Source organism: Uloborus diversus, chromosome 7 (assembly GCF_026930045.1).
Source record: "Uloborus diversus isolate 005 chromosome 7, Udiv.v.3.1, whole genome shotgun sequence".
NCBI lineage: Eukaryota > Metazoa > Arthropoda > Arachnida > Araneae > Uloboridae > Uloborus > Uloborus diversus.
This window is the reverse complement of record NC_072737.1, coordinates 72,990,711-73,003,221: the sequence shown is the minus strand read 5'-3', so window position 1 is coordinate 73,003,221 and position 12,511 is coordinate 72,990,711. Positions and strand designations below refer to the sequence as shown.

Genomic DNA, 12,511 nt, shown 5'->3' with positions numbered 1-12,511 from the left:
TTTCTCACTAAATCATTTCATTTACAAATAGATCACTAAAAATCTTCATCAAAAAAAATGCCCCCTTCTATACTTAAAGACTGTATGATAATTTTAACTGATTAAAATTTCATTTTTACCAATTCAAATTTTTTTTTTTTAATAACATTTTTGCACCATTATTTATTCAATGAAGGAAAATTACAAAATCTAACGGGAACTAGTGGTGTTTCCAATATTTAAAAATAGGGTCTCACGAAATGAAAAACAAATACACCCGCGATAGACCTTCATGCAACAATAAACTCCCTCTATTCTAACTCCCGGGAAGACTCTGACAATTACATTTTCACTTTTAACGAGACGTAACAAAAAGCTGTTCGCAACCCGGTTGATAGGGAGAAAAAGCCACTGAAAAATTCAGGTGGGCAATTAAATTGTTAGAACTTGCAAAAAAACATTTCACAAAACATGATGCAAAGAAAAATTTAAAGTACACAATACAATTTCAAAAATTTCTAAAAATGTTTCTAAATTATATTATATTTGTACAAAAATTTTTTTCTATAAATCTTTGAATTTCTAATCGGGTGAGAGGTTTCGTGAATATGTCCGACATGTTATCTTTGCTTTTGACATATCTCACGTTAAAAATATTTTTATGAACTAAGTCCCGAATGAAAAACAATTTGATATCAATGTGTTTACTACGATGATTTTCGATAGGCGATTTAACAAAATCTAACGTAGCCTGATTATCCACATACAAAATAGATTTAATTTTACAACTTTTAGCAATTTTTATTTTGATGCATTCGTCAATTATACGATCAAACCACATGAGCTCTTTTGCACATCCGGTCATGGCAATAAATTCAGCTTCCATCGTTGAAAGGCTAACGCTTCGTTCTTTGAACGTGCGCCATTCAATTGGAGCTTTATCAAGTAAAACAAGTTGACCGCCTAATGAGGTTCTATCATCTTTATTTGTGGCAAAATCAGCATCCGAAAAAGTTATAAGTTGAACATTTTCACATTTTAAGTTTAATTTTAATTCTTTAGTATGGTAAACATATCCTAGTAATTTCAACAATCCATCCCAGTGTACAATTCCTGGGTTGCTTTGAAATTGGCTGAAAATGTTAACAGCATATGATATATCAGGACGTGTTCTACTAGAAATAAATGATAAACACCCTAATAAACTCTTGTATGGGTATTTTGACATTTCGTCAATCTCAGCTTGAATAGTAGGACAATTTAACTTTGAATAAACACATCCTTTACTAATAGGTAAAGAAGAAATAGGAATTTTAAATTTACTAAATCTTTCATAAACTACACAAATGTATTCAGTTTGATGTAAATTTAAGCCATATCCTTCATTTTCAAATTCTACACCTAGTAGCTTTTTAGTTTTACCTAAAATTTTAATTTCAACATGTTTTTGAAGTAAATTCAAAGCATCTTTAATATCCCTGTCCTTCTCACTGAATAACACAATGTCATCCACATATAAGAGTAAAATCACATTATCAGTATAATAAACACAATTACATGATAAAAATTTATGAAAACCAATTTTAAGCAATATATTTTCAATTTCATAAAACCACAGACGACCGCTTTGGTGCAGGCCGTATATAGCTTTATTCAATTTGCACACATAATTTTCTTTTCTCTTCTCAATAAAACCTGGGGGTTGCTTCATATATATTATTTCATCAATAGGAGCATATAGGTACGCACTTTTAACGTCACATTGGATATGTAGCCAATTTTCTCTTGATACCAACAAAGAAAAGAAAAAGCGAATGGTACTAAAGCAGACTACTGGGCAGAAGGTTAGATCAAAATCTAGTCCCCTCACTTGATTAGTCCCCTGAGCGACTAGTCTACTTTTATAAACTTCACCATTTTCCCCTTTCTTTAAATTATAAACCCATCTACATCCGATAGGATTAACATTTTCCGGTAATTTGACTAAATTCCAAACATTTCTTTTACGCATAGTGCCTATTTCAATTTCCATTGATTTTTGCCATTCCCCCCTTTCATTAGATTTTAATGACTGTTTATATGTTCTAGGGATTTGAATTTCTGTGTCTAGTCAGGAAACGTGAGTTAAAATTTTAGATTGATTTGAAACTTCACCCTGAAAATCATCATTGCCTTTAAAATTAAATAATTCCGGATCATACGCTATGTTTTCACGAAGACAATAATTTGAACATCATTCAACGATCTTAATCTTTTGCTATTCCCCCTTTCAAAATAATATACGTCGTTTCTTGAACCATCAGGTCTAGGGACAAATTTCCGAATCCACCTAGCTTCCCGCATTGGTTTGCGACTAGAATCATCCCCCTCACTGTCTGAACTTTCCGCCCCCCTTCAGAGCAACTTTCAACATCTAATTCTCTGAAGCGATTCGAATCTTCGCTTTCTTCCGAAGAATTCTTATCTTCTGCCTGAGGCGAAAGAGGCCAGAAAAGGATATTTTCTTTTCTGCGCGATTCCTGCTCAGAAGTAAATTCGTCCTTGAAAAAGGAATTCTCTTTGAAAGATACGTTGATTGTTTCAATGACTTTATCTTTGTCTGGAAGATAAGCGCGAAATCCTTTACGATTGAACGCGTATCCGATTAAAACGCCTTTTTCGGCTTTTAGGTCTAGTTTCTTTCTTAATTGTCGTGGGATACCGGCAAAACAAGTAGTTCCGAATGCTTTTAAATGTCTTACAGACGGTTTTCTCCCGCCGTAAAGTTCAAAAGGAGTCTTTTCTTGACTTGAATGACAAATCCTATTCCATGTGTATACAAAATATAACATCGCGTCAGGCCAAAAATTGTTTGGCAAACCACTTTCTTTTAACAAAACGCGTGCACTATTTGTTACTGTACGGTTAAAATTTTCAATTAATCCATTTTGCTCTGGTGTGTACACATTTGTGAGTTTATGATGTATACCCATATTCTGACAGAACCCGTCTAGTTCCTGATTTACAAATTCCGTCCCGTTATCAGATCTGATACTAACAACCTTTTTGCCGATAAATCTTTCGGCTCTCAGAATATGTTGTTTTACAATTCCCGGAACCTGACTTTTTGACTTAATAGGATACAATGAACACCTTTTAGAATAGTCATCAATAATAGAAAGAAAATAATTTTCTCCGTTTCTACCCTCTACTTCACATTTTCCCCAAACATCCATATGCAATAATTGCAATGGCTGGGTACTTCTTACTCTATCAATTGACTTGAAACTAACACGCTTAAATTTTCCTAATTTACAAACATCACAGTTTAATTTAACATGTTTAAACTTAGGTAGGCCACGAACAGCTGAAAGATTACTAGTTTTACGAATACTTTCAATGTTGACGTGTCCACAGCGTTTATGCCAAGTTTCAATGTCACTTTGACAGCATTCTATAGAAGGTTCTTTATTTACATGACTAGAACTAGGAGAATTTTTAAACTTTTTACAATTACCATTATAAACTCCATTATTGAGTTCAGCTTTAAAAATTAATCCCTGTTTGTCGGGTACCTCCACGAAACCTCTCCCACCTTTAAATTTTGCACCACCCTGGTCAAACTTGGTGCCAGACAAAATATTTCGTCTCAAACGGGGAGAATACATTACATCTTTGAGAATAACAGTTCTTTTACCGAACTTAACTTTGATTTCCCCTTTTCCCTCAATCGGGAAAGTTTGCTTTTTCACGGCAACAGCCATGTTTACATCATTTAGGGGTTCAAATGTCCTAAACCAGTTCTTATTTGAGCAACAGTGATTTGATGCGGCAGTGTCAAAAATAAATGTATTCCCTTTATCTTGGGTCTGACTAAGATTTGCCTCTGACAGGAAATACAAAGGATACTCACATCTATTATTTGAAGGTGATCGGCGACGCTCCTGGAACTTCCTTCTAGAACTCCATCGGCGATTTCTACTCCTTGTGCTCGTACCTTCATCCCTCCATTCTTTCCGGGATTGGTGTTGGTTTCCTCTTTTATTTCTTTCTCGTGAAGTCAATCTTTGACGGTCTTCATTTTTGACATAAGGGCATCTGCTCCTTATATGCCCATCTTCATGACACTTGTAACATCGAATTTTAGATTTAACTTGGAAAACCTGCATCTCATTTGTCTTCTCTTCTTTCATTTCTTGACGGTTTTCTTCAATAATTAGATCAACCAGGATTTTCTCGAATGTAAAATCTTCATCTTTCCTCATCAAAATCTGTTGAATCAGATGATCATACGTTTCTGGTAAACTTTGCAGTAATTTAAATGAAATACAGTCCTTCGGGAAATTCGGATAAGCAACTTTGATTTTGTCGAAAATTCTCTGCAGACGCGTCGCGAATAAATTCAGCTTTTCTCCATTCTCTTTCTTGCATTGATTCAGCTCAATGAAGAGTTGCATACTTATACATCTATTCTCCGGAAAAAAATGTAATTTTAGCTTCTTCCAAGATTCGCATGGATCTTCTATAGTTTCAACTATTTTTCTTAGATTTTGTTCAATATTCAAGAAGATTAGAGAGACTGCAGTTCGCTTCCTCACAATAAATTCTTTCACATCCTTTTCTGTTACATTCGTCTTCTCATTAATGACTGGTTCTTTCTCTTTTCCGTTAGTAATGTCCCATACATTCCGTTCCATGAGAAGGAACTTCATATTCGTCGACCATTCGAGGTAATTCTTGTTGTTGAGCTTTTCAATCTGAATCGCGAAATTTGCCATTTTTCTTTTTTTTTCAAACTTTAGTATTCTTGAATTTTGGTAAAATCTTTTAAGTCGCTTCTATCTTGGTCGCCCCCCCCCCATCTCAACATTCCAATAATCTTCAGATGGGTCATCGAATTTGCAGCTTCCAAAAAAAATTTTCAAAAATTCTGACAAATATCGAAATGTACACCATCCAACGGTACATGTACTTTTGGCAGCAGTACAACCCCGCCTTTTTACAGATGCATGTACACTCTTTATCATTTCCTAGTCTTATCCAAAAATATTTTCACTAGGTCTGCACAGGAAAGGGACTGGGCCCGTAACCCGTGTTGGGGAGAATTTCTAATCTAATAATATCTCCCCAATGTTTCTTTGATACTAGCAGAGTGAGTTCGGAAATAAGACTTGACAAACTATTTCTAACTTTCATGAAGTTTATTTAAACAATAAAGTAAATAGTTAAAAACACGCTGTAAATGATAAAAATAAATACTAACAATATAATCTCTCTACATGCTACTTTTGCATGAGATAACTAACACTGCAATGCAAACTGCATGACTTTTGACTAAAAACTTCGATGAAGTAAACCCATTGGGAAATAAGCTAAGTCCAGCTCATCATTTCTAATAAAGGGCGAACGGCACGAACAAGCAAGTTCGCATACCGATCGAGCGACCGCCTACAACAAGAGATGATCGAAGAGACCCAACTAAAGCCGCGAGCAGTTTAAATATCCCCCCGGGTCATTAGCATATCAGAGTCACGTGAACGGACACATCACTGCTATCGTTAAGCACACGTGCCATCAGATTTCTTCTAGAAGCTTTCTATGACGTCATCCACAACGGAGTTCCCGCCAAAGGTGAACGAAAGTGAAACAAACATTCGGTCGATTCGACCAATGTGAATGAGTGCTGATAAGAATCTTTTACCCCAGTCATGCAGAATGATTGGTAATACATTATAAGTAAGGAAAAACATTTTACTCTTGATGTTGTGAGGTGATGAGATAGGATTATTTACTGTTGTTATTAACAGGCATTTATGCCTAACAGAAACTGTGAAGCTCGCCAAGAAACCAGAGGGAAGAGCACCTCTCCCTCGCAGGTCCAGGAAAACTAAGCCATGGCAATCTCGCGGGACGGAGGTCGCCAAATTGGAATGAGCCCCATCTTAAAGTTTTCCAGATTTCATCGACAAGTGGCGGCAGTAATGGACTGTTTGTTTACGCATATTTAAACGGGTTTCCCTGCGAACTGATTATTGACACTGGAGCCAATGTTACAATCATTAGAACAGATGTGGCTCGTCAATTTGGACTCAACATTCTATGGACGCCGCCCTGCGTTACCCTCCAAACTGTGACAGGTGACAAGATTGAGATTAAAGGTGAAGTGAACTTAGAAATTGTATTTGGAAATGCCACTTACCATCATACGGCATTCGTTGCTGCTATCACAGACCCCTTCATTCTCGGATTGGACTTTTTACAGAAGTATGACTTCAACCTCGACTTCAAGACTAATGAGCTGCACTCGATGAGAGAAGACATAGCCGTTTTCCCTGCAGAAAGTGATGTAAAATCCGCTCATCAAATAATAGCCCAAACAGATTTATTGATTCCCTCAAGGTCAGAATCATTAATACCTGGCTCCATTGAAGAAAGCAATAGTTTTCGATTTGGACTCATTGAATACCCCAACTTAAGCAATAGCCCAAAAGGAGTGCTGGTAGCATCTACGCTTGTGGACCTTTCTAAAGATGTAATTCCTGTGCGAGTCGTCAACGTGAGTGAAAGGCCAAGGAATATCCGGAAAAGTGAAGTGTTGGCAACTTGTACTCCAGTAAACTGCATCATTAGAAGAATCAATTCCCCTGAGACTGTGTCTTCCGAGTCCTTGACATCGAAGTTAATTGGGAGTGCGCTGTTATCGAATGATCAAAGAACTGCTGCGGAACAATTGGTGGATGACTTCAAGCATCTGTTTTCATCTACATTGGAGGATGTTGGCCGTACGAATTTAACGCAGCATAGGATTTACACTTCAGAACACCCCCCTATTAAACAGCATCCAAGACGACTACCGTTCTCCAAGAAGGAAGAGGTTGAGACCCTCCTGAAAGAGATGAAGGAGAATGATGTAATCGAACCGTCATCCAGTCCTTGGGCCTCTCCCATCGTCTTGGTCCGAAAGAAAGATGGCTCCACCAGATTTTGTGTCGATTACCGACGGCTGAATGAAATCACCAAGAAAGACAGTTACCCTCTTCCACGGATAGACGACACCTTGGACACTCTTTCCGGACGCAAGTGGTTTTCGACCCTGGACTTGAAGAGCGGCTACTGGCAGGTTGAGATACACCCTGATGACCGAGAGAAGACAGCGTTTACAACTGGACAGGGCTTATGGCAGTTTAAAGTGATGCCCTTCGGCCTCTGCAATGCACCAGCTACGTTCAAGCGTCTTATAGAGACAGTGTTAAGAGGACTTTCCTACGAATCCTGTCTGGTCTACTTAGACGATATCATCATCGTGGGACACAGTTTCGAAGAACATCTGGCAAATCTTAGGAAGGTGCTGCAAAAGCTTAAGGAAGCCAATCTGAAGTTAAGCCCGTCCAAATGTAATTTGTTCCGCCGGGAAGTGAACTACCTTGGTCACATCATCTCTTCTGAAGGTGTACAAACCGATCCAGAAAAGGTATCTGTGGTCAAGAGTTGGAGTCGTCCCGAAAACATCCATCAGCTGCGAAGTTTCCTGGGGCTCTGCACGTACTACAGGAAGTTTGTAAAGGGTTTTTCCAACATTGCACGACCTTTGCATAAGCTGACGGAGAGCAAGCAAAAGTTTGAATGGTCCAAAGAATGCGAAGATGCATTTCTACGACTGAAGGAGGCTTTAACATCAGCGCCTATTCTCTCATATCCTCAGCCTGGAAAATCCTTCATCCTAGACACTGATGCGAGCCGCGAGGGCATCGGAGCTGTTTTATCCCAAGAAATTGACGGCAATGAACAAGTCATCGCTTAGTGGAGCAAATGCTTATCAAAGTCGGAGCGAAATTACTGCGTCACCAGAAAGGAGTTACTGGCCATAGTGAAAGCTGTAGAACACTTCCATCATTACCTCTACGGCCGAAAGTTTCTGCTTCGGACAGATCATGCCTCGTTAACTTGACTTTTGAACTTCAAAAATCCGGAAGGCCAGATAGCCAGGTGGATACAGCGACTCCAGAATATGACATGGAGATCAAACACCGAAAAGGGTTTTCTCACGGTAATGCTGACGCTTTATCAAGGAGACCCTGAGAACTGCTACTATTGTTCCCGAATCGAGAAACAGTATGGAACGACTAACCCTACTGCCTATCAGGTGACAGTGACTCCAACATCATCAGAACCTGATCCATGGAGTGACGACCAAGTTCGGAAAGATCAACTTGAAGACCCCGACATAAAACCAATTTTGGAGTTCATGGAGAGTGACAGTCGGCAACCTAGCTGGCAGGACATTTCCATCTTCAGTCCTGCAACAAAAAGATACTGGGCTTTATGGAACTCGCTCCATTTACGGAACGGCGTGCTGTACCGAAAATGGGAATCTGATGACGGCAAAACGTCTAGGTGGCAGTTACTACTTCCCCGATCAAGGATTTCAGATGTTCTGAAAGAAATACATAGTAGTGCGACTGGAGGACATTTTGGTGTCTTGAAAACCCTTAAAGTTCGGGAGCGCTTCTTCTGGAGCAAGGCGAAGGATGACGTGAAGAAGTGGTGCCATTCTTGTGACGCCTGTGCTGCTCGTAAAGGACCGAAGAAAAAAGCAGAGGGAAGCTACATCTGTACAACATTGGAGCTCCTTTCGAACGAATTGGGATCAACATCCTGGGTCCTCTACCAAGAACTGCTGATGGGAACAAATACATTCTTGTTTCCATCGACTATTTCACCAAATGGCCCGAAGCGTATCCCATTCCAGATCAGGAGGCTACCACCGTAGCAGAGACTCTAGTCGAACATTGGATCTCGAGATATGGAACACCTTTGCAGATTCATTCCGATCAAGGGAAGAATTTCATCTCTGCTGTGTTTAAGGGCCTATGTCAAATTTTCAGAATTGAGAAAACTAGGACAACACCACTACAGCCACAATCGAACGGCATGGTAGAGAGATTTAACCGCACAATCCTGAATAATCTCTCGCTTGTGGTATCCAGAAATCAACAGGATTGGGACAAGAAGCTACCTTTGTTCCTGCTGGCCTACCGCAGTGCTGTCCACGAGACTACTGGATTTACCCCATCTCAGATGCTCTTCGGACGAGAGCTTCAGCTACCTTGTGATCTCGTCTTCGGTCGTAATCCAGATGCGCCTTCATCGCCTGAGGAGTACATCCAGGATCTCCAGGCCGGTTGGAAGACGTTCATAACTTTGCACGAGAGCGAATCAACATCGCGGCGGAGAAGATGAAGACCCGATACGACATAAGGTCTACTGGACATGAATTCAACGAAGGCGACAAGGTTTGGTTATGGAATCCCATCCGATGGAAAGGTCTTTCACCCAAGTTGCAGTCGCATTGGGATGGACCCTATAAAGTCCTTAACCGACTGAATGACGTCGTAGTGAGGATCCAAAAATCACCTAATGCAAAACCTAGGGTTGTACATTATGATCGGTTAGCCCCATACTATGGCCATAGTTCATGAGTATTACGTAAACAACCATGGTTGATAACATAAAAGTTGTAGATAATTTTTTTTGCTTTTAATGTTTAGTAATATTTCTTGTTATTATTGTGTTTCCTATCCATTATTGGTTATTTTTTAATGTGTGTATTTGTGAACTTGTGATAGAAGTTTGGCACCCTTTCTGAGGATTGTACTGCCCGGGACGTGCAGTCCTTGGGAAGGGGGCAATGTTACAAATTCTGTAAATAGTAATTATTGTAGTAACGTAACCTGTAAATAGTTTCCCGTAATGAATATACAACCCCTATACATTCGGCTAAAGTATACGCCCCCCCTATTTCTCTTTTGTTCATTGATAAAATTTGATAACGGTCAACTGTTTTCCAGAAGCGTTTGGAATCTTGTGGAATATTTGAGAGATTTCTTTCGATGTTTATAAAAGCGTCCGGCATGATAAAAAGTTAGTTTCGATTGAGAATTTGTACTGAGAGTGTATTAGCTCTGTTTATTGCAAGGCATTTCGCTGTGTTGTTTTCGTATTTGGAAGTAAATACGTGTGTAACCGTTGAGTTACGGTGTTGAGTGATACTTGTTTAATTGCTGATGATTAATTTAGCAGTTGTTAACGATTTCTCCTGTACATAGTGTAAATAAAGCTCCTGTGTTTTTATCAAGAACTGTGTCGTCCTTTCAAGAAAGTTGGAAGTCTCGCCGGATCCGTTACAATACACTTTTCCATTTAAAAAGAATCTTTAACCACTTAAAAAAAAGGAGTTAAAATTAATAAGCTCATTAAAATAAATACATCATATCAAAAAAAAAAAAAAAAGAAAATCATTTGCTTTTCCCGTTGCCAAAAAAGAATTAATTCAAAATAAATAAAACATGACAGAATATCAACTTAAAGAAATAATTTTCATTATAAAAAAATAAATAAAAATCATCTGCGCATATCTTTATATAGAAACATAAAGGACCCTGAATTTCTCTGCCAAACACTGAATAGATAAATAAAAACCTTATCATGAAAATAAAAACAAATCATATTAACAATAATTATTTCAATGTAAAAACCATGGCTGTGGAATCGGTGTCAATCTCATTTTTGGACAAAAGAGTCAGATTCGGGAAGCCACAGGTTTTTAATTCAAAGGCTCGAAGTTGGAATCCATCATTTTCCCTAAAGTCCGCAACTCTGCCAATATTTGTGGAGTCAGAGTTAGACTTAATTTGGGATAAAGGAGTCGGGAGTCCAATTTTCGAGAGTCAGAGTCAGTCGTTTCTCTTCCCTGTAAAAATGTTTGCCAAAACTACGAAGTCAGAGTTCAAGTCGGGGAGTCAGAGTCTGACTAATTTTCAACACAGGAGTCGGGAGTCCGAGTCGTTAGTCAAGCGCTATTTCTAACAAAATTTGTTTGAAGTAAATCCGCCTTTAAGATCAAAATCTATATTGACTTCTTATTTTCCCCGTAGACGCTAATGTTAAGAGATTTGAACTGTTTAAAACTGAACGGAAAATTGTTCAAATCAAAAAGATATTTTCTATACATATTCTTCATTAAAAGCTTTTTTCAATCAAGTTTTTTGAAGTAAATTCGCCTCTATGTTTGGGATTGCCTTGAATTTCCCCGTAGGTGCTAATATTGAGTTTTTTTTTGAACAGTTCAAAATTGAACAAAAAATTGTTCAAATCAAAAAGGGAAACATGGGAATAAGGTGTCCTTTTCTAGAATTTTTGAACAAAAAAAAAAAGTTCAAATCAGACCATTCATTTAAAAGTTATTGGGGGTGGGGGTGAGACAGACAGACATTTTCCCTATCTCAATACCCTACTTTCCAATTTTTAATTTTTTGATATTTATTTAATTATTTATTTTGGATTTTTTTTTTTTTTTTTTTTTTTTTTTGTGATATTTTCATGCTTTTTTCTTCTTTCTCTGATTTTTACTGGGAAAGTAGGCTAACAAGGTTGACCAAACTGGGCCCAGCCCGAGAAAATTCACCCAAGTTTTTTTTGGTTAAGCCTGCTTGAAAAAAGCCACTGGCCTGATAAAGTGAGTTTTTTGAGAATCTGTTGTGCATTTTGAATACAATGACTTCAGAAACAATCTAATCTATTGTTATTATTATATTCTAAAACTGGTTGGTGGATGATGAATGCCTTATTGTAACTTATCGATGAGAACTGACCAATGATTGCAGCCAGAAAATGTCATGTGTTAGATCTAACTGATGTGGCTCAGCTAGATCTAATGTTTTCAACACCCTTTTCTGTACAGTTACTTTAATATTACAATATTTTAAGTCATTTTTTTAGCCAATATTTTACATTTTGGCAATAATGTCTTTCTTAATTTATTATGAAATATTTATTTGACAGATAATTTAACATTTTACTGAAATTTTTAATATTGTTTCATTTAAATGGCGTGCTATTTTAATTGAGATTTTCACTTTATTTACCGAATTCTTTTTGTATATGGCGGATTATTTTACATTATAGCTTCTTATTCAGTGCGAAGCTTGACTTCTTACATTAGTCGTTGCTAACTTACAGTTCCATAAACTAAAAAAACCAGATTATATGCTTTACTGTCACATGCTCGTAATTAATTTGTGAAAAATTATTACAAATTCAATTTTATTTTTTAAAAATAAGCATTTATTTTCATGTTTAAAGTTTAATATTTTTAAAACTAAACTAGAAAATTGAAGTAAAAAACAGCAAACATTAAGTACATTTAAATTCTGCATTAAATATTTGTATGTGTTGTCAAATCTCCCGATCACAGGAAAATCCTGAAACCAAAAGTAAGAATTTTATTTGTTTACACTTGAGAAAAAAATTGTAACAGATCTATGATTTTATTCACGCTAATTAAAACTGACCTCGGAGCAATTCCATGACCAGAAATCACAGATGATAATTTAAAAATGAAAATAAGTCTCGTTTTATGAAATCAAGTTAAAATGAAGAATTAGGGGGCATTCCAACTGTCCCTCGAACTTCATGCAAAGTTCACATTGCGCAGCATTTTAAGGGCTTTAACATGCTGCAAAAACTTAACAAATATGATCTTTTTTCGATGAGA

General features: G+C 37.3%; 1 protein-coding gene across 1 annotated transcript in view; it reads left to right on the top strand.

The window, feature by feature from the left end:
• The window catches only part of LOC129225546 (THUMP domain-containing protein 1-like), a 54,907-nt gene that overhangs the window by 28,400 nt on the left and 13,996 nt on the right, over nt 1-12,511 (top strand). The gene's annotated exons all lie outside the window — the stretch shown is intronic.